Source organism: Phyllostomus discolor, chromosome 3 (assembly GCF_004126475.2).
Source record: "Phyllostomus discolor isolate MPI-MPIP mPhyDis1 chromosome 3, mPhyDis1.pri.v3, whole genome shotgun sequence".
NCBI classification, from domain to species: domain Eukaryota; kingdom Metazoa; phylum Chordata; class Mammalia; order Chiroptera; family Phyllostomidae; genus Phyllostomus; species Phyllostomus discolor.
The window spans coordinates 70,745,062-70,772,068 of NC_040905.2; positions in this window are offsets into that span (position 1 = coordinate 70,745,062).

Sequence of the window (27,007 nt, forward strand, 5' to 3'; positions counted from 1 at the left end):
CCACAAGTATTTATATGATGTAGTTAAGATCCCAAAACTTTACATAGGACTAGCTTAAACTATGAAAAAAAATTTGGAAACTTGAGTTCCCAGAACAAACATGTTCACAATAGATTGAAATGCCTAATTGTTGCAGCATAAAAATATCTTAAGAATCCATTGAAAGCCACACAGAATGCAGATTCCTGTGGCTTGGATCTAGCACTGAGCTAGAGAAGACTTGCTGTGTGGACAGGAGCAGCTGGCTGGCTAGACAGCATGCTTATCTGGCCATCTTCAGGAGAATGCTGTTACTGGCAATGCTGCGAAACACACCAAGTGCAAGCCCAGGCAAAAAAAAAAAAAAAAAATCTGGATCTAGGCCAGCAAGTTCTTCTTCTCCTCATATCTGGTGAATGCTAAATTAATACTTGCTGAATGACTGACTATTTAACCAAGATGTAATTGGAGAAACCTTAGACACTGCAACAGATGTACCTCTTTTCCAGTATGCCTTAGAGAGATCTGTGATTTCACAGGCACCTGCCCATGCAAGACAAGATCACATGCCTTGCATCCCTGTATATACTCACTCTGAATGGCTTAAGTCAGTCTGGTATCAATGAGACACTGTAAAGTTATATCCACATCTTTTACAACCTCATGTGAGCATACTGCTAACACACACAAGCTGCATTAATCCAGAATTCACGTGCAGTGTTCCAACAGTCATTTCTCCACAAAGCAGACTTTGCATTGCAGCACAATAAGCATCCTCATTTCCAGATTTTGAGAAAGATATTCTGTGTGGGTGCCAGCATTTTGGCATTATGACATGCCTCCTAGACAATCAACTTTGCTTTTTAATTACATAAATTTCTTGTCTTTGAAATATAAAGATATGAAATAAAATGCTATTTTAAAAAAATAAAACAAACAATACATAAATATATAAAGAAAGGAGTAGAATGTCCCCTTATTTACCCAGGACCATCACCGTCCTGTATAAAGTGTCTTTGCATGAATTTAAAATAGGTATCCCTTTGTCAAGATAAAAAGCACACATTAAAATTAGTGTTTCCTCATACAACTTAAACAGCATACATGTTTAAGTGATGCCAGAGTGTGGTCTGTACAAGAGGCACTGAGGCCAAGGCCTTTATGTCTATGTAACATGTTTTGTGCATTCTCTTGAGTGCACATATAAACGTGTGTGCCAGGCTGGGCTCTCCTTTACTACTCTGACGCCCAACCAAGAAGCCCGGAATCACCAGATACGTTACTCTACACAGGTGCCCACACTCTCCTTTAGGTTAAATTATGCATGCATGTGATCGATGGCCTCATAGACATGACTCCCTTGACAACTACACAACTTGAACAAATGCCTGCATTGACACAAGACCTTTCCAGTCCTTCCCCAACACCCCTTCCAACCCCAAACCCATTTATCAGGGATAACAGCACTGCACAAGTGTTGGAAATCACTTTTTTGATCTTCACCCAAGGACAAACCAGGGGTCGCATGCATCTGGGCCTGGACAGAGGATCAACCCACAGCCTAAGTATGTGGCCCAACTAGGAATTAAACCCACAAGCCAGTTGCAGGATGACACTCCAACTGAGTCACACCAGCCAGGGCTGGAAATCATTTTTAAATTGACAATTAATGAGAAAACCCATTATAGACTCTCCTTTGTATATGTAAAGCTACTTGGATCTCCACTAAAGAAAAATATATTCTTTACTGTAATCTCTGAAAGTTTAAATGCCACAATGCAGTTTCAAGTAGCAGATGCTAATACAGCTTGTTCTTTCTCCACTTATACTTGAAAACACTCTTGCAAACTCAAGGGAAACTTTTCCATTCTATATTCAAATGGCAATAGGGAAATTTTGTAATACATATCTGTATCAAATTGGTGTGAAAATGTATTTTGTGAAACTTGTGAAAACTCACATTTGAGGCATCTTTCTAAATAGGACCATGTGGAGCACATTTTATACCCACCGGGTTCTTATACTTCATCTCTCTAAATGACAGCATATGGATTTCAGATCAAATTAAATAAAATGCTTAGGGTCTTCTTTCCATGCAAGATTCTATTTTCAACAGGACTACAAGAGCTTAACATCACACTGCCTTTCTATATGACTAAAATTATCTGTGTGAATAAAACAGATAAATGTTTTGTTTTACCACTCATCCACGAAAGTGTAAGAAATACTTTTAGATATATTTCACAAATATAAAGAATTGCTGAGTAAAGTCTTTATAAACTTCACCTATAAATGTACTATTATGTATGGAATAAAAATTTTTTGTTGTACCTGTTTCCTTGTTTTTGTGAAATAATCTATCATCAACAGAAAAGTTTGGGTTAAAATTTATTTCAATAATGTGATAAAGAGAATCCTCATGTAACTCATTTCAAAGAAAAAAATAGGAGGATTTTTTGCTAGTCACTTGGTCAGGACAAGGCTGATCCTAGGTCAAATTTTGAAGGAGCTTGTTTGTCCCTCTGGCCTCCTCACTAACTGCCCACACCATTTTTTTCACAATTTCCTTTCTCTGTCCCTCCTGTTTCTCGAACCCTTTTGCTCATGCCCACCCCAACCCTTTTCCTTAGACTTTGCTCCCTCTTTATTTATGGAGGGCCCTCTATTTATGTCGGCTAATTTGGTACAGTAATTCAGATTGAGACAAACCTAATGAAAATGCCAAAATGTGTCACCATTCCAATGTTAATTAAATTAAACACTTAATTACATTTATCAGTGGCAAAACTGTTGTCACTAAAAAAGGAGTAATGGTAGGAATTTGTAGTCTTCAGATTTCTAAAAGGAGAGTAAGTTGGGGATGAAAGTCTCTTCAGCCCTCTTCAGTTTACCTACGCAGACCCATATGTAATTCATACGGTTCTTCATGGACACAGCCATATTTCTGGCTCAGGAAAAGCACTATGTCGTTAACAATGACAGTCAGTGGTGTATCTTCAGAATGAAAGTGAAATTGGTGACCTTCTATGCACTAGACAATTGGTCCTGCCAACACAGCTAATAAAAGGCAGCTGATTTTCATGGGAGGCATTCAGTACTGATGAATCCACTCTCTGCCAGAGCTCACCAGACACACCATTGTGGTTAATAATTAAAATAGAACAGACTCCTTTTCTGACTCTAATCCTAATTCATAGAAATTTGGCAACACCAGCGAGAGTGCTGATGGAACAACTTACTAAAGGATGCTCCAGTGGCCTGAAAACAAGAATGGTTCTCCCAAAGCCCCCAATTAACATCTAGGTATTTTTAACTCAGTCCCTCTTGTTAAATAGAAATGATGGAAATACCACTTACTCTTAGAATCAAAATATCAGTATTTCCTTTTTTACTTCACTTATTATTCAAAACTTTGACCAAATCTTAGAGCTAGTAATATCATTAAGTTTGAAATTGAAAAATTTAAATGCCAGACTCTCTGTATTCAGATTCTTAGGAAAAGGCTTATTCTTTATTTACCTTTATGTTCATAACTGCGACCCCCTCATTATCTAGTCAATGGAAGGAGCAGAATTCAAGGAAGAAAAATCCAGCTGTCAAATAATTATTTCAAGTTTTAAAAGAACATTAAGGGGATCCAATTTTTAGTTTACAAAAACACTTTGTTAACTATCTTTCTCCAAGACTCATTTCTTATGTACACCACAGCCACTTCAGAACACATCACCCTACAAACCTTCAGGGTGGTAGTGGGGTTTTCTATACACTTTTTATTCTGCTCTCTCATAGTCCCCCCCCTCCCTGTTTTCTATTATATCCACTTCCTCTGCCCAGCTTAGTGTCCCCAGTGTCTAACCCACATTTCTGCCCTGGTTTCAAGCTATCCATACCATTGCTTGTACATCAAAATCTATTTAGAAACAAAATGTATTCAGCACACACACATATAAGCATATACCAAAATGCACAAACTTGGTGCAATCGAAGAAGAGACACAGTGTCTCAGGTCACAGATTCAAACCAACCTCTGTCTTCAGACTTGCTCATTATACATCAGCCATTTGGTCCTAAGTAAGTCATCAGACTTCTATTACTATTTCCACTTATGTGACACTTTTCACTTTTCCAAGTTCTTCCTCATCTATCATTCAGAAATATTGTGAGGAGGAAAGCAGACCTTGTCACCCTGTGCATATCTAGGCAGCATGTTCACAGAGAAGTCCTATGCCATTTAAACAGACTCAAACATTACCATGGAATTCATATTTTCGCCCAATGGAACTGTTCCTTTCAGCTTAACTCTTATGTGGAAATCACTTTTGTTGCTTTTTCTGCAAGGCTAATTATATCCCAGCCATCACCAAGAAAAGGTCATATAAGAACAGAGCAAGGATGTACCAAAGCCAATCCTGATCAAAAACATAACTGTTCTTACTGGAAAGAAACATAAACTGCTCAGAAATATCATTGATGTAAATCATGCACCAAGAGTGGAATTTAAACAAATACATAAGGAAATTCTGAGAATATTTTATAACTAATACAGCAGGACCAAATTGTACAACATACCAGAGGTGGTTATCAATACCAGAACTACCCAAGAAACAAAGTCAGGGCTGGGCTATTGGACAGACAACGCTTGACTAAGGCCCACATGGTTACAGGTTTTCCACCAGCCCTTAATGGGGAGAGCATAGACAATACTATCAGAACTTGAGCATATACTAATTTTATAAACAAACAACTCTACAGTAACTAGCGTTACTTTATTATTTTTATTCTGTAGTGAGGGTTCAACCATGCTATTTAATGCTTCTCTTATCATAAAGCTCCAAACTAATGAATCCTTTAAGTTGTATTTATAGTTTTATAAGTAAACCAGATAAACTCCTTATTAGCCATTCTTTTATTTATGCTGGGCAAGCAAAAAAAATCACACTTTAAAGAGTATTGTTTTCATTATTATTATTCATGTTTCAGTTTACTGCACATAGCAGAGTAATGACTAGAAAATGAATTCATTCAACAAGTTTGCTTAACAAAACCTTACTATGTCTGAGGCATTCTGCCATGTTCTAGGAATACAGACATGTACCCCTGCAGAGCTCATTGGCATTAGGGACAGACGTGTATGCAGCTAATTTATAGTACAACATTCTAATGCTATTACTGGACTATAATGGCAATGTCACAGAGTGAATAGAGTTAGGGGTGGCAAAGAGAGGTGGGAAGTTATAAAATTCTTTAAAAAGAAACAATATTACACTATTTTATTTTAACCATAGCACTTAACAACAGCTTTGTTTTGTTCATGTTTTAAATGATAATTTGTAATCTTTCCCACCCCATGATTTTAATGTCCACAAGATAGAGGTCTTTTCCTCTTCATGGTGTCTTCAGTGTTTAAAAAAGTGCCTGACACATAGTAAAAGCTTGTTATATGCTGAATTGGGTCCACCCCCAAAAATATACCTTTGGAGCTCTAACCCCCAATGTTTCAGACATAACCTTATTTGGAGAAAGGATCATTACAGAGGTAATCAAATGAAAATGAGGTGTTAGGGTGAGCTTAATGACAATCCAATTATTTAATCCAATATGACTATTGTCTTTATAAAAAAAAGGAAATCTAGGCACCAAGTCAGATGCACATTGAGAGAAGATGATATGAAGAGACACAGGGAGAAAGCAGCCATCATAGTCTCAAAAGGAAGCAACTCTGCTGACACCTTCATCTCATACTTGTAGTCTCCAGAACGGTAAGACAATACGTTTCTGTGGTTTTAGCTAATCAATTGGCGATACTGTTATGGCAGAGCTAGCAAACTAACACAGAGTTCAAGGTGTGTTTGTGAAATAAAGATAGTACTTACTAAGATGAACTAAATCAGAGGAAGTAGAGAATATGGTAGAGACAAAATGTAGTTCTGACTGGACTTTGTGACGCCTTGGGTCTTGGCATTCAGGGAGAATGTTTAATCAAGTACAATTTAGTAATACTAATTCCTATAGGAAAGATTAAGAATACAGAAGAAAACAACCTTTGGTCACCTATGTGCATGTTTGGACAATATCCATGTGACTATGGCCACCAAGCTTTGAAGAATATGGGTCTGGAATCAGGAAGAAGGTGAATGTGCATGTGGGATTCCTCTGGACTGTCAATTGTGTTTGACATCATCAGTGCAAAGAAGAGTTACCAAGGAGAACATGCAAATTGTGAACAGAAGTAGATCAAAGGTTGGTCTTTCTAGCAACAAAACTTATCAATGAAGTACAAGGAATAGGAATAGGATTTAATTAAGGAACAGAAGGGAGAGGGGAAAAACTGGGGGCAAAGGATTCTGTAAGATTCAAATTACAAGGGATTTTCAAGAAATTAGGGTAATCAATTGTACCTAACCCTGAAGCTGGGTTATAAAGGATTAGGACTGAAAATCTTACTTTAGATTAGATTGTGTACAGAGTGTTTGAGTCAGAAACCAGCATAGGATGACTGAGGAGTGAGGGGATTTGAGGAAAGAGAAGCCAGATTTCTAAAATAAAGTTCTGAGATTTCTCAATGCATACACTAAATTTGTCCAGGGACAATCCCACAAAGAACCTAAAAATATACAAGCAAAACTTAGCACAATGTCCAATCTTGGGGATCCCCCAGAATTTGTGAAGAATTCCAAAATGCTTAAAACATATTTGCTCAAGAAAATGCTTCATTATTTTAATTCAATATGTGAGATGATTATGTACCTAGAACTGAAAATTTGATTGTCAGTCATATATACATTTTGCTAATATTTAAAAGAAATTTTATTTCTTAACATGTAAAGTCTGGTTTATTAGCAAATCTTTCAAAATATAAAGACTTTTGAGCAGAGCATTGAAAAGATAGAATTTAAAAAGATCCTTGACAACAGGAGTTTGCAACATTTTTGAGTGACATCAGAACAAATTATCTATTATTAACAAGGTTGCCAATAACAATATTGGACAACATGCTCCATGAAGGCAGCAACTTCATCTGCTTAGCACATCATTATATTTTTATAACTGGACAAAGAACCAGATTCAAAATGTGTACAAAATAAATATATGGTTAGTATTGATAGTGCTTAGCTCAACTAAAATGTTCATTCATATGCACTTTCTCATAGGCCTAAGTATATCTAAATTCTTTTGTTTTGGAAAGAGTGAGACCAACAACTGCTATGTACTATATTAAAATAAATGTGTATCCAGGCTTATCTACTAAAACATCAGAAAATATAAATGAGTATTTGTGGAAATTTTATTGGCATTACATTCCAGATAAACTTTGTTAAAGCAGAACAATGTGAATCTAATTCAATTTTTAAACTTCAACTTTCCATAGACAACATTAAATGTTACTGCAACAACATCATTCTCAGCACAGTATGACTTCTGATAGCACTGAAGAAAGATAACCAAATTTCTGGGCAGAACAGGTTTGTTTTTATTTTAAGCTTCATATAAAATTATTTTATTCAATACACTTAAGGTGAAGTTGGTCATTTCAACTGCCAACTTTTTCTGCAGCTCCCAACTTAGTAGAAGACCTTTAACTTCCAAGGCCATTGATTAGAGGATGTCATTTCCACAAAGATCAATTGATTGCACAGCAAATCTTCTAAATGTAAATATGAAACAAAATAATAAAGACAGGTTTTAATTTTAAAATGTTCAAATTTCATTCTGTACATCTCTAAAATTTGTTCAAAATTACAGACTAGGAAAACAGTCCATTTTTACATAAGAAGAAGGATAAAAAACTTCTGGTAGAGGGATAAAAATATTGTTAAAATCTTTACTTCAATTCCTCACCAGATACAGGCAGAAAGGTACCAGGACAATGAGAATTGTTTATAAAGGATAGATATGTTACAATTTAATGCTCTAAATGGATCCTGGAAATTCTTAAACTTTTTTAATGCTTTATTTTAAAATAAACAAATAAGTCTACCCTATTGAATATAAAAACAATACAAAACTTGTATTCAATATAGAAGAAATATGGGGGATATATTACAAATTAAGCAAATTTATTTACTCCTTCATTAAACTTTCTTTAAATAGAGAGGTATGAAATAATTCTCCGTTATTAATCCACATCTTCGCAGACTCCTACTTTGTCTTCCCTGTGATATAAACTAGTATTACACTATTTCCATGAATGGATGCATTAATAGTAATATGGCCATTTATATTCAGACTTCAGCAAACCTCACCTTGAGGGACCCTTTGTCTCATTGACTTGATTCATTATGAGTCTAACTAACAGGATTCCAGTTTCTCAGTATCAGTGTCCTATTTAGTTCTAATTTGTAACATCATAACCTTTGCTTAACCTCTCATTCAGGGAAGTCTTACAGCTCCTCTCCTAGATGGAAAAATGCATAAATATTTAAATCTTAATTCAGAGAGAGTAAGAATGATGTTAAAATGTCCCTTAGAGCCAAAATTTCAGTGGATTGGAAGTAGTAGCATTAAGATATGACCGAAAAAATCCAAAAGGTATCAATTCTTTTCCTCTTGCTTAAATACTGTTTGCTTGTGAAAGATTTTTTAAAATACCTTGAAGTTCTGAGGCTTTCCTCCCTATAGTCCTTTCATTGCAAAGACAAATGGGACATTGTCAAACAACTCAGAAAATTTTGCACATAATTATGGAGATGCCAGTCAAGCAAGTTGCATTTTATTACTTTTCAAAATATGGCTTTGAGAAGTCAAAAAACTTCAACATGCTTATCTTATACATTACACCCACAAAATCACAGAACTAATCATAGCTTATGAAACCATGTTGTCAAAATAAAAAAATTTAAAAAGCATATAAATTTGAGATTAGATTAATTTCAGGAGTCATTCAAAGTAGTAATTTAAGTACAGAATTTGAGATAAATGCTTCCATTATTAGGTAGATATCTTATTTTAGGAGAGTAATATGAGAATTCTTGACAAGCCAGGAGATCAAATTTAGAAGTACTATATATGAAAGTTTTAGATTTGGCAAGATTGCATACTCAGAAATAAATTGCCATACCACCTGAAAATTCATTTCAATAAAAATTATATTGAACTCCAATTTTCATCTTTTAATCTAATGTTTCCTAAAGAAAGAGCCTTTTGATTCAAAATATACAGAGATAAATATTGCTACTTCTTCCATTTCAAAGGGTTTTTCTCTTCATGTTTCCTTTAGGGTCCTGGATTTTTACTGAACTAATCATGATTTTCAGGCTCCAGGACTTGTGGTTTCTGTACTGTGTGTTCACTCTGCAGCCCATGTTGGCTGGCGCTTTAAGATTGCTAAATTGATATGTCACTCAAAAGAGTTGAATGACAAACATCATCAATTTCCAAACAAAGTAAGACATTACAACAAAGAACAACACAAGATACCACAGAAATTCAGTCTAAACTGGACAGCATAAACCCTACACACAGGCCAAAGCATATCTTCTCAAATATTTATGGTGGCTGATAACCCTAATGGAAATGCCTCCAAGTGTACACCCTTAAAGGAGAGAAAAAGTTCAAAGACAATGTGCTTGGGAAAATTCTTATTTCTGGAATAAGGACTGATAAGAGAGGTTCAGATGGCATAAGAAAATGATAAGATAGTGTCATGTGATACAGAATTATTGCAAAAGTATCATGAAAGTACCCTGAGGATTTCATCAGGATACAAACAGAACCACAAGGTGTAAAGGGAAGTTAGCCCAGAGTGGCTGATTGACACTCAATCAAATGGCTTAGAGAAAACTGGAATTAAACAAAATACAATCACCTAAAGTACACAGTGACAGTCACAGAGCAGGAACGTACGTGAGAAAGACAAATGTTATGTGGTTAATGCATTCTTGCTGTTGGTGCTGTACCTATTCTATAAACGAAGAAATGCAGGCTCACGCATGTTCAAGAACACAGAGCTATTAGTTGCTAAAGCAGCCCCAGTTTTTTTTAACAGTAGGTTCACCTTTATTCCAACCTGACTGCTTATACTCCTTGAATTCCATGAATTAAAAAAACTTTCAAAAATATTTAGAAGGCTACCATAGGATTACTAATGTTTTGTTTTATGAGAGCATTAAGACAAAATAAAAAAGACTGCCCAACAATAATCATCCATTCACAAAAGAAAGGATGTTTTTCTCTTAAATTAAAATTTAAAAAATGTATTGTTGATGAAAGTTCACTGTTTCCTTTTAATTTCACCATGCAATGACAAAAAATCTACATCAGAATGAAACAGAGCCACATTTAGGCACCCTGCCGCAGCTGCCCACCAGTATCAGCCCAGGACCTACGTGAGAATTTTGCTGTAGTTGAATAGCCTGCAAGAAAATTTTTGAACCTCCTCCAGAATATATGTAACATAACTTTGATTCTAAGGCCCATTTAACATTTTAATTTTTAAAAATTATGATGTGACTAAAATTTTCAATATACATATTTAACATTATTATTACCTTTTCTTGACAATAACTATATTTAATTCACCAATGCATCTTATAATCATTGCTATTATAGTCTTGCACAAAAACTGTATCTTTTGAATGAACTGATATACATTAAGCCAAAAGAATACATAAAACATATTTAACAATTCCCAATCCCCATTATCCAGTGACAGGAAAAAAGCAGGTACTCAATAACTGTTTATAACTTGGAAGTAAAATAAAGAGGTAAGTTTCCGTGCTCTCAAGATACCTTTGCAAGATTCTACTTTTGCAACCAACATCCTCTAAGAAATTGAAGGGTAGCAAAAAGCAGTTTGGAGTTGAGGTTTAATTTATTTACTTTTGCCTATAAATAATGCTTTTATCTAGGGTATCGGGAAATGATGTGTTCTAGTTAATCAAATATTCTGGTTAATAGATTATTATTCTATTTAATTCCATGCATATATCACTGATTATGAAAAAATAAACCACAATAAAATATACTTAGCACAGAAATTGGAAGGAAGTAAAGCATTATCTTTTCTTTGATCACTCGAAATGTACTTTAAAGCCTCATGTTCACCATTATGAAAGAGTACTGTAATGGAGATGTGAGGCAGGTATAATAGAACTCTCTGCTTAATAGGAAATCAAATATTTTCCCACAGTTCATGTCCTTTAATAAACTAGTTTAATGCCGTTTAGTAAACTAATCCAAAACAGCCTTGAAACCATAAAAAAACTCAAAAAATGTATTTTCTTTTAATGTCGCTTTCTTCTCTACAAGCTTTGAAGACACAATGATATATTTCACCCTATTTTTTCACTAAATATTGTATTTACCCTCAGTATTTTTCATGTTTATTGGAAAACTTTTAATAATTGCGACTTTAGCTAGCTGAATGAAATTCCCTCTGTTTGATTTACCATAAATTTAGTTCAAGTTTTCTCAATTGTTAACCATTTTAATTGTACTAAGATAAACACCTTACTTTGCTACATATTTATTCTAGCACTTCTCATTACCTGAATGTATGAGTTTGCTTAATGAGTTACTTCTGTCCTTCTATTAGGATAGAGTTCCTATAAGAGCGGAACTGTATCTCTTGTTCATCCTGGAATCCCCAAAATGTGGCACAACACCAAGATGTATTTACATGAGCTCATAAAAGTTTGTTGAATGTGTGAATGAATAAATAAGTCACTGTATATATTTTTATTTGCTTAGATGGTTTCCCCAAATATGGCCTGAGCAGGGCCTCGCTATTTTTCCCTCTAGTTGCATGAAGTACACTCTGGTTACAAAGTTCACGTAAGAATTTAAAAAACTTGAGTTGTTCTTACCACGATGTCTGGAAAACTCAAAGTTAGTAATGAAATTGAAATGAGAAAGAAACAGAATGAGAATGAGAATGGTCAAACAGGATGAAATTTAAAAATCCAAAAGCAGAAAAAAAAAAAAATAACAACCTTAAGAGCCTGGAGGAAGCAATAGTGAACAAAATGTACAGGAACTAAGAGGCTCATGGAATGGGATTGGTGAAGATGAGGTATTTAAAAGGAGATTTCTGGGTAGAATTAAAAAATCTAGGGAGAAAAATGGGGAACCAATATTAAGAATAGAAAATTTTCAGTAAATTAGCTCCATTGAAACCCCAAACCAGGCTAATTATCAGAATCCCCTAGAAATCATTTTTTATTCCTTTTAATAAAAATTTCCCAGCATTAGCTCTGGAAATTCTAATTCAGCATGCCTGGGTTTTGACCTACTAATTTGTGTTTTGAACATTTTCCCTGGATATAAATTAAATTCTATATCATCTATTATAGAACACAAAGGATGTATAATAAAAAGGAAAACAAATGCTAATGCTTTTATGGTTTTGAAATATTATCCCTAGATATGTAAGTATTTATAAATGTCTGGGAATTCTCAAAAATACATATTTACTTCTATATCTAATTGTTTCCTAGATCTTTTATTCAAAATATATTACGTATCAACTGTTAGTGACAAAAGAAACAACGCCATACAAAAACTGTAGTTAGTCTCATCTTCAGAATGTGCTTTCTTGAGCTCTAAGTTGAAGACAATCAAGTGTATTCTATTTAATTGACAGAAGAACTATAATGTTATCATACTTTACCATCAAATTTTTATATTTCTTACCTGAACACACTACTTCTATTAAAGTCAGTGGGAATCACACCTATGATGCTTTAGGAAAATCTGAAAACATTAGTCAAATTGCCCCAGTATTTGATTGTTTTATTTTATTGTATTTTCAAATTTGAATTATACAAATTATGTGCTACGAAATGTGACTTCTTGCCCAGTTCAAAGTTGTTGTTAATGATAGATTGCTTTCTATTTATCTCCTCTAAAAATATCTAACTGATGGGAATGTGATGGTCTAGCACTGAAACTTCCTAGAAAAGGTGGTTCCCCGAAGATCTGCAGTCCTGGTTCGTAGATCTATATACACCTGGCTTTGCCCCAAGTATACAAACCCCAAACCCCTTACAAATCTGTAACTTTTTAAAATGGAATCAGGCTTACATTAAGAATTGGAATTTGGAATGATGCTAGAGTATATGCCTGGAATTAATACTGAAGGTTCAGCTACATTCAGGAAATATTTAAACTCCATGCTTTAAACTCTCATTAGTGATGGTCAGTCTCAGATTTTGAAATGTCTCTTCATAAAGACTTTAAGTAACATTCATTGGATGAGTAAAAAAGCATATTCTATAGAGAACAAGTATAAGAATTTATGAAGAAATTTTCTCTGAGAACCAGAAAATTTGTCTTCTGTATTCTTCTTATTCATTCATTTATTTTTTTTTTTTTTGCATAGTGACCATAAAGAGGATACTTTATATCTCCAAATCTCAATGGCCTCATATGTAGAATGGATGTCATTTTATCTATCCTGCCTAGGCTATGCCAATATAAAGATAAAATGAACCAGTATAAATGGAAGTATAATAAAAATATAAAGATTTGTACAAATTTAAGAAATTGTTATTATGTTCTATGAAGGCAATATACATGTCTGGAGTTTTAAGGAATTTTTCAACATATGTTTACAAAAGCTTTTATAGTAGAGTTTTTCAAGAGATTCTGAGACAGATTAAGACTGATAATGAAAGTGTTTGCACTAAACGTGTAGTTCATTAAGTTATTCCACATAGCACCTAAATCATAGTATCTTAAATGCAGCAAGACTGATTGTGAACCAGTGATGACGGACATAAATCTACTACAGAGACAGGGTTACTTTCCATGGAGTAAGTATTCAGCTTACTCTTACTATGACTACGGAACACCTCTATTTATTTGCTTTCTTTACCAACGTTTGCAGTCAAATCTGAAATAGTAAGGAGTTTCCTAACAACCATAGTTTGATTTTTTTTTCTTTTTTATAGAAACACATGGTGCAAATTGACTGTTAAACATCCACATCTAGCTCATTTAGCACAGAACACTGAATAACTGTCTTGGCAGTAATGAATTAGCACTCCAGATTAAATCACACTGATTATATTCTGATTACTTGACTGTGAAGTCATATGACACCACTTTTAATTTGTTTATGCCATATTACTCATTGGATAAGAGAAGATCTACGCATGCAGTGCTCAGTGGAGAAGATCTCTACCATTATACACACATTAACAAACTCATGATTCAAAGATGTTATTCCTGATGGTTTTATTCCCTCTGTGAGCAAGGTTTGATTTGAGATGCTTATACCAGCGATGTTTCTTAACTGCATAATTCAAATACTACTATATGCAAAAGTGCAGCAGTTTGTATGCTGTAAACTTAAGTTAAACATTGTCTATACTGTTTTCAATTCATCTAAAAAAAAGAAGAGAAAGAAGGGAAAAGTGAATTTATCATTTCTAATACATGACATGAACACCTGCTCATAATGAGCTATTCAAAATTACTTTAAATCTATCAGGCACAAGGAGAATATGAATGACCCAAGAGAAGGTATCCAGGCTGATAAAGAGACTGTTGTAAGAATTTCACCAAAATTGTTTGTTGTTTGTTTGTTGTCTCCCAGCACAGGTCTCTCCTCTCTTAAGTCCTGGGTTCAGGCAGTCACAATGACATTTGACATGCCTCACTTCTTAGGCTGGCTACTGTACCCAGCCAAAATTGTCATGTGGATTTTTTTCCCCATTATTCTCTCATTTGCATTTCTTCCCAATTTGACTTTTCTCACCTTTCTCACCTAAATACTATAATCTTCTGGAATTTTACCAAATAATATTTCCCACCTATTCATGACTTTTAACAAAGAGGTAAGGCTGACCTATCAGAAAGTGACAGGTTCTAATAATTGGAGCGGACAGCTTTAGCAAGCAAATCTGCTTGTGAATGTTTTCTCTTCCTAGCACTTCTTCCACTCTCCTATGACTTCTAAAAGCTACTTGAAAGCAAAATAGAAGACCTTCGAATTAGCCACATAAGGTTTCAAACTCTGAATGCCACTTATTAAGTGTTGTGACCTTGGATAAGTTGCTTAACTATTCTGAATCTTGGCTTAGTCATCTGTAAAATAAAGATAACATCTACCTCATGAGATAGCAATGAGAACTAAAAGTGATGATGTATGTAAAAAAAATTAGCATAGTACATGACACATAATGTGTACTTTTTAGGTTATTGTCCTTGAATTTGAAATTAACATTACTCTTTCAGATTGTCCCAGTTCTTTCCAATTAGGAACCGTAAAACATTCCTTGTAACATATTTCACACTTTTTATTTCAAAAACTACTTCATATGTATTAGTCAGCTTCTGGTGCATAACAAATTATCCTAAAACTCAGTTACTTAAGACAATGATGAGTAATTATTTCTCTGTGTTTCCCAGACATTGTGGATTTGCCAGGCTGGTCTTATGATCTAACCTGGGTATCTTAGGGTTGTCTCATCGACATGTTTGGGGCCTCCCCTGGAATGGTTGTGATTGCTCAGTTAGACAGCTAGGTGTCTTTCTCTTCCCATAGCCTTATCTTCTAGTATACCAGCTCCAGTTTCTTTATATGGTGGTAGAAAGATTCCTATCAGCAAAGGAGAAGCTCCAGTGCTTAAGTCACTACTTTTTCTCTGATTCATCTTGAACATGCTATTTATCCTCTACATAAATCAGTTTTCCTTTCATATAATACATATCAATAACATAGGATTAGTGACAGTTAAATAAGGCAACATGTATAATTGATCAATTCAGCCCTTAGCAACTGACACAATAAATCTTAGTTTCCTTTGACCATCAGCTGCCCTTTGAGCTTTTTTTTTTTTGCTATTACCATCAGTATAATCACTGCCTCTCCATTATTTCATGAAAAAGCTCAAGACATCACAAATTTCCCTACCTAAAAATTAATTATAGCTACAGTTAGTACATTATTAGATTAAAATATGTATCTAGAGCCATAAAATTAGAACTACTTCTACTTAGTTAATATTAAATTTCCCTCTAATTTTCAACTATACCAAAGCTTCCATAGGTAAAAATTAAAGGATGGGGGACACAATTAAATGAGTCCAGGTTCTCTAGTGTCGTAAAATAAATAGATTTTTAAAACACACAAGTAAACCATAAAGTATGGTATGACTGAAAAATTAAGAAAGTTTTCTTTATTAGAGTTTTTAAAAGATACATAAAAATCCCTATTTTAGAACATGCAAGATGTGTTTAAAAATATAGTTACTATAAAGAACAAGATTATTGGGGTATTTTTCATCAACAAAGTACTTCAGGACTATACAGACTAGGAGCAAAGAAAATAAATGTACAAATGAGTAAGACTAATTTTAAGAATTTTGAAATGAAAAAGAGAGTCCAATTCTTTGCAATTTTTTAAAAGTGTGTACACTTCTTTGACCATTATACAAGGTGAAAGTAGGTTTACAATTGTGATTATGTGAAACACGGTGTTTATTCTGGTGTTATTATTTATTAATTATTGTATTATTTTCCATACAAACAACTATAAACCTACTTTTGTCCCACCCTGTATATCAGTAATGACGCAAACATTATTGTGTTAAACTTCTTTATGTCTAAAAATAGGATTAATCTCTTCAAAAAAAAATAAGTCTTAGTTTCTACTAAGAAGAAAATCCTGCCTTCTTTCTTGTTAAACTAGAGATGTCTTTCTTTTCTTTTCTTTCCATCCCCTTCCCTGCTCCACTTATCCTCAAAGGAGGAAAAACTAATCTGGTTGGTCACCCCTAGGGCACTGTTTCACTGCATTTACCAGTAGACAGAAACCAGTATGTTTCCTGAGAGTAAAGTTAGTAACCAGAGTCAAATCCTTTCAAAGTCTTAACATCTAGTCCTCTATCTCATATGAAGACTTTGTCCCTTGGGAGTTCTTGTTGATATGGACTTGGGAGCTAAGTTAGAAGTTGCTCAAGTCTGAGGTGATAAGTAGAAGACTGTTTGGGACATGAACCTGAGGCAGGTACTCTGACACAGCTGACTGAGAGCTCAGCTCATGCTATCTCATTTGTCTTTCTTTTTTGTGTGCACAGCTTCTTCAAAACTTCATAAAAAGCAAACAATCGACAAGGCCATACTCTGGACATACTCTGTTCCCTGACTAGAGTATGACACTGAGTGCCAGCACCATCTGTCTGTTATTTATCAATATGTAATGTAGAAAAGATTTTGACACTACTTTAATTAAAAACAGTGACTTACAAAAAAGACAATCTGAGAAGGCTGCATACTGTATGATTCCAACTATACGACATTGTAGAGAAGACAAAACTATGGAGACAGTAAAAATATCAGAGGCTGCCAGGTCTCTCGGGGGTGGGAGGGATGAATAGGCACAGCATGAGGATTTTTAGGGTGGTCAGAATACTATGTATGATACTATGCCACATTTGTCCATACCCACAGAATCTACAACACCAGGAGTGAACTTTAATGTAAACAATGGACTCTGGGTGATTATGATGTGTCAATGTAGATTCATCAATTTTAACACCTGTACCACTGGGTTAGGGATGTCAATAACGGAGGAGGTTCTGTGTTGGGGAAGGGGGCAACAGGGAATATGTAGAAAATCTCTGTACCTTCTGGTCAATATTGCTGTAAACTTAAAACCATTCTAAATAAGCAAGGTCTTACAAAAATAAAAATAAAAATTTTATGTCACTTCCTTTAAATAAAATATTTCTAAAAAAACAAAAAGAAAACAGTGACTTACTAAAAGATTATCAGAATATCTAAATGACAAATATCTGTTTTAATTCTTCTGGAACTCCACCCCATGCCAAATGAAAAGTAACATCAGGTAGATAAGAATCAAAAGAATGTATATAGAGAGCAAACATCTGTCCTACTGAAATACTAAGGTGAAAAGAAAAGGTATCCAAACCAAAGTTTTATTTTTAAATATATTTCATTGATTATGCTATTACAGTTGTCCCAATTTTTTTTCTCTCCTTTATTGCCCCTCCGCCCTGTACCATACCCACCCTCCAGCATTCCCGCCCTTAGTTCATGTCCATGGGTTGTACATATAAGTTCTTTGGCTTCTCTATTTCCTATACTATTCTTAACCTCCCTCTGTCTATTTTATGCCTACCAACTATGATTCTTATCCTCTGTACCTTTTCCACCCCATTCTGCCCTTCCTTCTCTGCGCTGATAATCCTCCATGTGATCTCCATTTCTGTGATTCTGTTCCTGCTGTAGTTGTTTGCTTAGTTTTGTTTTTGTTATTTTTTAGTTTCAGTTGTTGATAGTTGTGAGTTTGTTGTCATTTTACTGTTCATATTTTTTATCTTGTTTTTCTTAGATGAGTCCCTTTAATATTTCCTATAATGAGGGCTTGGTGATGATGAACTCCTTTAACTTGAACTTATCTGGGAAGCACTTTATCTGCCCTTCCATTTTAAATGAAAGCTTTCCTGGATAGAGCAATCTTGGATGTAGGTCCTTGCCTTTCATGACTTCTAATATTTCTTTCCATCCCCTTCTTGCCTGTAAGATTTCTTTTGAGAAGCCAGTTGATAGTCTTATGGGAACTTCTTTGTAAATAACTTTCTCCTTTCCTCTTGCTCTTTTAAGATTCTCTCCTGATCATTCATCTTGGGTAACTTAATCATGATGTGCATTTGTATGTTTTTCCTTAGGTCCAATTTCTTTGGGACTCTCTGAGCTCCCTGGACTTCCTGGAAGTCTATTTCCTTTGCCAGATTGAGGAAGTTTTTCTTCATTATTTGTTCAAATAAGTTTTCAATTTCTTGGTCTACCTCTTCTCCTCTGGCATCCTTATGATTCAGATGTTGGAGTGCTTAAAGTTGTCCCACAGGTTCCTAAGCCTCTCTTCATTTTTTTTTTATTCTTTTTTCTTCATTCTGTCCTGGTTAGATATTTTTTCTTCCTTTTGTTCCAAATCATTGATTTGGGTCCCAGTTTCCTTCCCTTTGCTGTTGGTCCCTATATATTTTCCTTTATTTCACTTTGCATAGCCTTCATTTCTTCCTTCATTTTGGGACCAAACTCAATCAATTCTGTGAGCTTTTTGATTACCAAGGTTTTGAACTCTGCATCAGATAAGTTGTTTACCTCCTCATCGCTTAGCTCTCTTTCTGGAGTTTTGATCTGTTCTTTCATTTGGGCCATAGTTCTTTGTCTCAACACACCTGTCATGTTGTAAGGGGAAGAGCCTTAGGTATTTGCCAGGGTGGGGGAACCCTCTTTGCTGCTTTGTGGCTCTGTCTCTGGGGGACAAAGAGGGAACATGCATGTTAGTTTTCATTCTGCACTTTTCTGCTCACTCACTCTGCTCTAGCTCCACTTTCCAAAGAACTATTTTGCGAGACTAGGAGTTTCTCCTGCCTTCACAACCCCCATAGTATTTTATAGCTAGAGGTTTTGAGTATTTACTTTCCCAATCAACCAGACCTGCCTTACCAGTGCGGTCTGCCACCTTGGAATGGGTCCTCTCTGCCAGGCTGCCTGTCTCCACCACTCCTACTGGTCTGAATGAATATTTCTTCAAATCCTTGGTTGTCAGAGTTCCATGCACTTTGATTTTCTGGCAGTTCTGCTTGTTTATTGTTTTTAGTTTTTTAATGATTTTTTATTTATTTTTAGAAAGAGAGGAAGCAAAGGAGAAAGAGAGGTAAAGAAACATCAGTGTGTGGCTGCCTCTTTCACTCCCCATACTGGGGACCTGGCCCACAACCCAGGCATGTGCACTGACTGGGAACCAAACCCCTGACCCCTTGGTTTGCAATCCAGCACTCAATCCACTGAGCCACACCAGCCAGGGATGTTTATTGTTTTTAAATTGGTTGCTGTTCTTCTTTTGGTTGTGTGAAGAAGCAAAGCATTTCTACCTATGCCTTCATCTTGGCTGGAACTCCCCATGCCAAGTTTTATATTGCTACCATAGAAATCTAGAAGAAAGTTAAAATCCCAGATTTTCATAATATTCCATCAATGTAACTTACTTAGCTCAAGAGAGGATTTACAGTGGAAAAATGCAGAGTGAAAACTAACATGTATGAGGCACTGACTATGAGCAGACACTGCTCTAAGTCTTGTTTACCTTGTGCTCTTTACTCCGCATAAGCCCATGAGGCTTAGAAGAGGTTTTGTGACTAATAAAACATTGCAAACATAGAAACCAGGATCCAAATCAGGCAGTAGTCTAATTTTAGAGTCTATAACCCTAATTACTTCCCATTGCTACCTCTAAATGAACATATCTTCCCATGGATAATACTTATTCAATCATTAAACATGCTAGAACCTGCTATGTGCAAAACAATTCAATGAATGCTGCATAAAGTACAATGATGCATAAGTTATGGTGCTTGTTCTCAAGGAGTTGACCAACCTGTAATGCACTAAAGTGTCATAAATATCTGGCATCAAAAATGTATATTAATATGTAGCTGTGAGTAATGATAAAGAAAGTTGTGTAAGATATAGAACTGGGGAAAAGGGTGTCACCTACTAGGAAAGCCTTGGCTAAATTCTTTTAAGAGATTTCCTTCACTGTTAAGAAACAAAATCTTAGATCACAGTTAGATTTTAGTACTATACAAAAATGAACAGCATGACTTTCTCTGTTCCACAGCTGCAGAAGGATTGTCAAGAACATGCTTTATGCTGACTGAAGTAAAAAAAAAAAAACAGCTAGTCACTTTAAATTTAGATGTTTCTACATATGATGACCACATGTGTTTTGAAGTATGTATTAATTAAATGTAAATAAGTTAAAAAGATCAAACTGTTCACTAGCTACTTGGCTCTGATGGATTGTCATCACTTACTTCTGTTCTCTGTCAATAGATTAGGCACATAAACTTCAATTCAGTGAATAATTGTTCCACATCCACTGTGTACGAGGTATGGTAGTATATCTGTTTGCATGGCCGTAGGTCATATAAAGGTGAAATAGATCAGTGACTGCCTTAGGGAAGACTATATACTTGTCTAGAAAGCTGATGAGTAAACAGACTCATTTTAAGCACAACTGAAATAAGAAGGGAGAAAAATTCAAATGGTTGGAACACCACTTGCCTGTGTTCATTTAATGTGGGCTGCAAACTTTCTGAGAGTTCTTTGTTCTGCACAAAGAAAAGCATGATATGAACTTTAATAAGCATGACTCTGGATATTTATGTGAACAATTAGGATGCTGATTCATATATGACTATTCTTATTTTCATAACTTGCTTGGACCAAATGAAGTCTACTGTTATTTTTCATGCAGCATCTTCCCAAGTGTTTGTTTTTGTCTATGCTGTGTCCTCGAGGTCATAGTCAGCACTGAGATCCTGTTATTAGTTCTTTCTGCCTCTCAGTCATTTCTTCCATTTCTTGAAATTTCTTAACCTTTAAGTTTTCTACAAACAAAAACTTCCCTTTCCAGATTTGGTCTATTGAAATGTTCCAAAGACCTGCATCAGAATAATAGTAACAATTAAGCTCTATTAAAGTAGCATTACTTAAATTGTATGGTCTTTCAAAGTTTCTAATTTCCCAAACTTGTTCAAAAGATGCTCTAAAAATTCAGCTCAAAAGGTTTAACAATATACACTAATCTAACCTGGGAGTACTCAGGAAGGCATTCCCTAAGTCTGGCAACCAACCATTAAAGAGAGTGACTCAGAATTGCAGGAGGCAGAATGAGTGATCACACATGACTGCATGAGTAGCATTTGTCATTCTAAAATGCCTCGTCTTCATGCTTCTTTCAAAAGAATATTAAAAGAAAAATAAATTTACCAGTAGCACTTAAGGCTGCTTTCTCCTTGGGATGGTGATAACGAGCACAAAGCAATCAACCAATCAATCAATCAATATGAGAAAGGGAAAAAAATGATCACTGAAATTGTATGAAGGAAATGTCATCATACACAAGGAGAATATAAGCAAATTGTACAATTTAATAGACAAGCTACTCAAACTTTTCATTGAAACATATGTTAAACCCTTGTACCTGCTATTACCTGGGAGACAAAAAGAACTATCTTGCCTGAATTTTCTCTCTTTGCTTTCATGGGTTCTGAAAGAGATTATTCCAGACTGGCAAATAGTCTATAAACAATAGCTTTGTTGCTGTGAACAACCTATCATTATAATAACTGAAGAAAAATAATACAAAATGATCTGATAAGTCAAAATTATATATATAGACAAAGTAGACATGTCTAAGTTTTATTTCAGTATAAATCACATGATTTACTTGAAATTTTATAATATCTCTGCAATTTATTTTCTTATCTTTAGCTAAAAAATGGCAAGGCTCTTGCTTAACTGATTGATTGCTTTGAAGGAGATTGTGAGCTGAATTTCTACAAGTAGTTTTAGGTGTTTTGTTTTGTTTTTTCAAGAAAGAAGAAAATTACTTATTATTGAACAAAATTGTATATTGTTGGGGACCACCCTGCCTCGTCTCAGGAAGCTATAACCCCCCGTGACTTAGGCTGAGTGAAAGACCTCCAGACCAGGAGCCACTAAGGAGACAAAACTTATTTCCCTGGCATGAATGCTGCCTGTTCTGTGCCTAACCTCCTATGCTTGATCAGTTAGCCAATGACGGGTAAGATTTCCCATGGAGGGAATTTCCTAAGACAGGCATGATCACAAGGAGGCCTCTGGGAAGAGACTCAGAGCTGTGGAAATGAAGGGGTGATGGACACCAACCCCTGCCCCCTCGGCATTGTCAAAGCCTGAGTCCTTGTTCTTAGATGTGAGAAATCCAAGTCTCCTGGCTGCCTTTGTCTCCTCTGTTGACTCAGGCCTGTGGAAATAACAGGGGCAATGTAGCCCAGACCAGAGACGGCAGACCCCCGGGGTAATCAGGCCTGGGACATAGAATATGCAAGATCCTGTGAGATCTGTTTGCTGAGGATGATTAGACTAGAATTTGAAGGCACAGACAGGAAGCCAAAACTAGCCTTTTGAGCCCTGTTAGTCCTTTCAAATGTTAAAACTCCAATCTCTTCCCAGAATCACAGTGGGGGTTCTGTCTACACCTTTGAGAGTCACCTACTTCTTTTGATTTTTTTCTGCCATATTGTGAATCCACAAACTAAGTCTGTATTCTAATAAAAATCTGCTTGGGAATGGGAATGGGGTGCTCCCCAATAGAGAGAGTGGCCATTCCGTCCCTACTTCCCCACAGGAACTGGTTGTCTTTGTGTGTGTTTTTCTCGTGTTTTGTTGAGCCATTTGCAGCATACCACGATCACTGCAGGCCAGTGAGCACACATCACTATATAGTACAGCCAAATAGACTCTTGGGGTAGCTCTCTGGGCTAGGTATAAAGAAGCTCCCTCTAGCTAAGAGTGAGAATCTATTTTTCTCTTGTCTGCAGAAATTAGTGTGCAATTAACCTCAGGCACTTCATAAGAGTAATTACTGACACCCAAATTTTTGTTTGTTTGTTTGTTTGTTCAGAGACAGAAGAGGGGTCCATAACATTTCAGTGCTTTTTCTCTGGCATCGTTAATATTTTTTAAAATATATGTTGGGTGTTTTGAGAATAAAAGAGCAAGGAAATAGAAACCTGTAGCAGAGAACTGAAGCTTGCCTTAGGTTCAACTCCAGTTCCATAGGCAGTTGTATCTTGGACTCTATCATAAAGAGGTAATGAAAAAAAGTTATGGAAATATTTTAAAACAATATTATTAACTAAAACAGTAAAAAATTAGAATCAATTTTCATCTCCAATGCAGAGGAAGCTTGTCAATATGACTTTAATAATCACATTACCATATATCTTGTTGAAAATCAGCAGGAAGAGAAGCCTGCATTTTTCTTAGCTGATGAAGAAACCACTGTGTCTTTTAGCTAGACAAGCTTTCTACACACTTTCTCTATTGTATTGCAGATAGACATGTAGATATCTAAAAGTATTGAAACTATAGCTTTGAAAAACAATTCTATAAGATACAAAAGAAAAACTAAATCACAAAAAATCACCAATTGCTCATGAATATGCCTGAATCAATACAAGCTACACAAGAGTAAAGCCTGAATATGATCAACATCATTTGGATAGTCTCCTCCTGCCTGGCATTTTTCCTCAGTCTTCCTTGGAGAAAAAGATAGCTGCCTATTTATTCCACTGTCTAAAAAGAAAAATGACACCCATTTACACTAAAATTTTCACTAAATGCAATTTACACTAAATAATGTCAAGGAAAAGAATTAGCAAGAGAGAATTTTAAAACACCCACAGGGAACATTTTACTTAGGAAAGGAGTACCTGAGATCTAGGCCACTAATAATGAAAGTAATTAAAGTAGCACTTAAGTTGCTGAGTATCACAACAAAGTAAAACTGTAGACAGGTTTAAAGTTTAGAAAGCTTTTGATACCAATTAAGGGTTGACAATTTTCATTGTTGTTGTTTTCTTAATTTTCTTCCTTCTTAATTGAAATAAACTTTTCTGTTTGGTATTTATCCTAACATAAGTTTACACTCATCTCAATACAATTAAGTCAATGAATCTTCTTCATCCTAAAACAACTTTATCAATGAACTGTGGATTAAAAAAATGTATCTCAAGGACCTTCTTGCCACAGTAAATCTCCCAGTCAAAAATTTTTCTCAAATTTGTTTGTGTCAACATATACTTTCTAATTTGTTAAAATGAAACTGTAAGGTAATAAACATAGGAAATGCTTTGGAGGAGCTAAATGCGCAATGAAGTTAATGAGATTAGAACAAATTCTGTTTTGCAGCAATACAAAGAGAACCCAGGGAGGCAGAAAAACTGGTCTCATGTACACAGGAGATACAAAAGATAAACCATAACTTTCAGAGAAGTCAGATGTGTACTCAGCAGGGCAACATTTTTTTTAGGTTTGATTCTGAAAGAATAAGATAAGGTATACACCATTGCTTTTTAGAATAACAGTCTTTCACATTTTCAGACAAATTATCTTCATTGTCTCATTAGCCATAGATAAAAAAATAAATAGGATCTTCTAGAATTTGCTGGACCCCTAAAATTACTCAAATAGCACCCAGAATGAAGGACTCCCTGTGTCTAAGCAGCACCACCACCACCTGAGTACTTGTAAGAAATCCAGCTTTGGCACCCCATCCTTACATCCTGAATCAGAAATTCTGAGGTTGGAACCCAGAAATCTGCCTTTCAACAAGCCCTCCATGGGGTTCTAATGCTATTGAAGTCTGAGATCCTCTAGTTTAATAATAAAAAGTAGTTTCTCATCAAAAAGCAAAGCCAGATTGTGATAATAAGACCAGATGAGTCAAGGGCTGAGGCAGGTAATGCTTGGTTACTCCTCCAGTAAATGTCAGCTAGGGATTACCTTTTCTACTAGTGACTATAAGATATTTTGGTCTAAGTGAAAGTTCATATCCCATCACTTTGTTTGCTTTTGGTCCTAGTTAGCTATTTAGGGTCTTCTGAAATTTATGAATGGAACATAATTTAGAAGAGCTTAAAGAAAAAATTTCCATTCATAAGTAGTGCTTAGCTCACCTAAACTTTTTACACTTTTCTTTTAGATAAAGAATCCCAGACATATTAAGTGTTACTACATTTTAGCTAATTTGTCTGCATGAGCATTCTAAGTAAGCAAGTTATATAGATTTTTCCCAAAATCAAAGGCCAGATCCAACAGATACAGCATTTCTGGCTTTAAAGTTATTCCTCAGCTGCAATAGAAGGATGATCATTTAGTTTTTCCAAATACCACTCTAATAAAACAAAAAGTTGTATCATGAGCAACATTATAAATAAATTTTATAATTCCTAAATGGCTTTTTCTTCAGATAATCCCCACAGTCTTAAAATTCACAAACAGCTTGAGAAAAACCCATATAACAGAAGTTGTAGAAAAAAGTTGTAAAACACACAATGCATTTATAGGTGTGACCTAGAGTCATTAAATGTACATCAAAACTAAGGTGGGAAGAAGGACTATTATAGGGCAGTGACTCTCAGGATATCCTCCTCAGATGAACTGCATCAGTATTTTCATGGAAGTTGTTAAAAACGCAAATTTTCCATCCCAGGCCTAGTGTATCAGACACATGGGGTGGGGCCCAGCACTTAGGGGTTATATTCCAACAATTTTCCCAGGAATTTCTGTGCTCACTAGAAATTCTGTGCTCTGTGGTTCTCACTAGAGTTTGAGAACCACATTCCAATGATGCAACTACGATGCTTTTGTCTTTTAAGAGAAAATATAATTTTCTTATGAATTATGACATTTTCTTTTTTCTTAAGTAAAATGTTTGTTTTATGGATTCATTCAGCTTGTATTTATTGACTGCCCACTTTGGTGCTAGACACCAAAGTATCATGATAAAGAAAATGGCCATTATCTCTGCCCTCACTGGTAGAAGAGAAAAGCATAGGCAATAAAGCAAACAAATACTAAATATGAAGGAGGATCATGAGGCATGTGCATAGAGTGCAGTATAAAATAGCATGTAAGAGGAGGAAACTTACCTTAGGTAAGGTAATCTGTCCATATGAGGAGGTGACATTCGGGAGGCAGAACAGCAGGAGTGAGAGCCACACATCAGGCAATAGCACAGTGGACGGTAGAATACAAAGGAGGCTAAGTAGGACTGTATCCAAGCAAGTAGGAGGGACAGTGAGAAGAAATGAATGTGAAGACTCTTTAAACACAAGTTTTAATTTTATTTGATTTGCAATTGTTAACTTTTGGAGGACTTTATCTGGTGAGCACCAACAGCATATTTCCTTTTTTCAAAGATCACTTTGTTTTACTAAAGGAGGAATGAGCCAGAAGAGACACATGTGAAGGCATATCAGCCAGTGAGGAAGTTGCTGCAGTGACGGGAGAGAGAGGTCGTGGCTGAGATGGAGTCAAGGCAGAGAAGTGGGTAAGCTTGAAAGTGAAGCCCATATGAATGATATCTAATTCCATTGTCATATCAGAGTTTCTAGATACCAAAGAGGTTTTTTCCTGTTATCCTCTACTCCATCATCAAGCACTAAAATTCCACATTTAAAAAGATATTCTTGAAAGTGTCCAGTTCCAATCCCAGCCACTG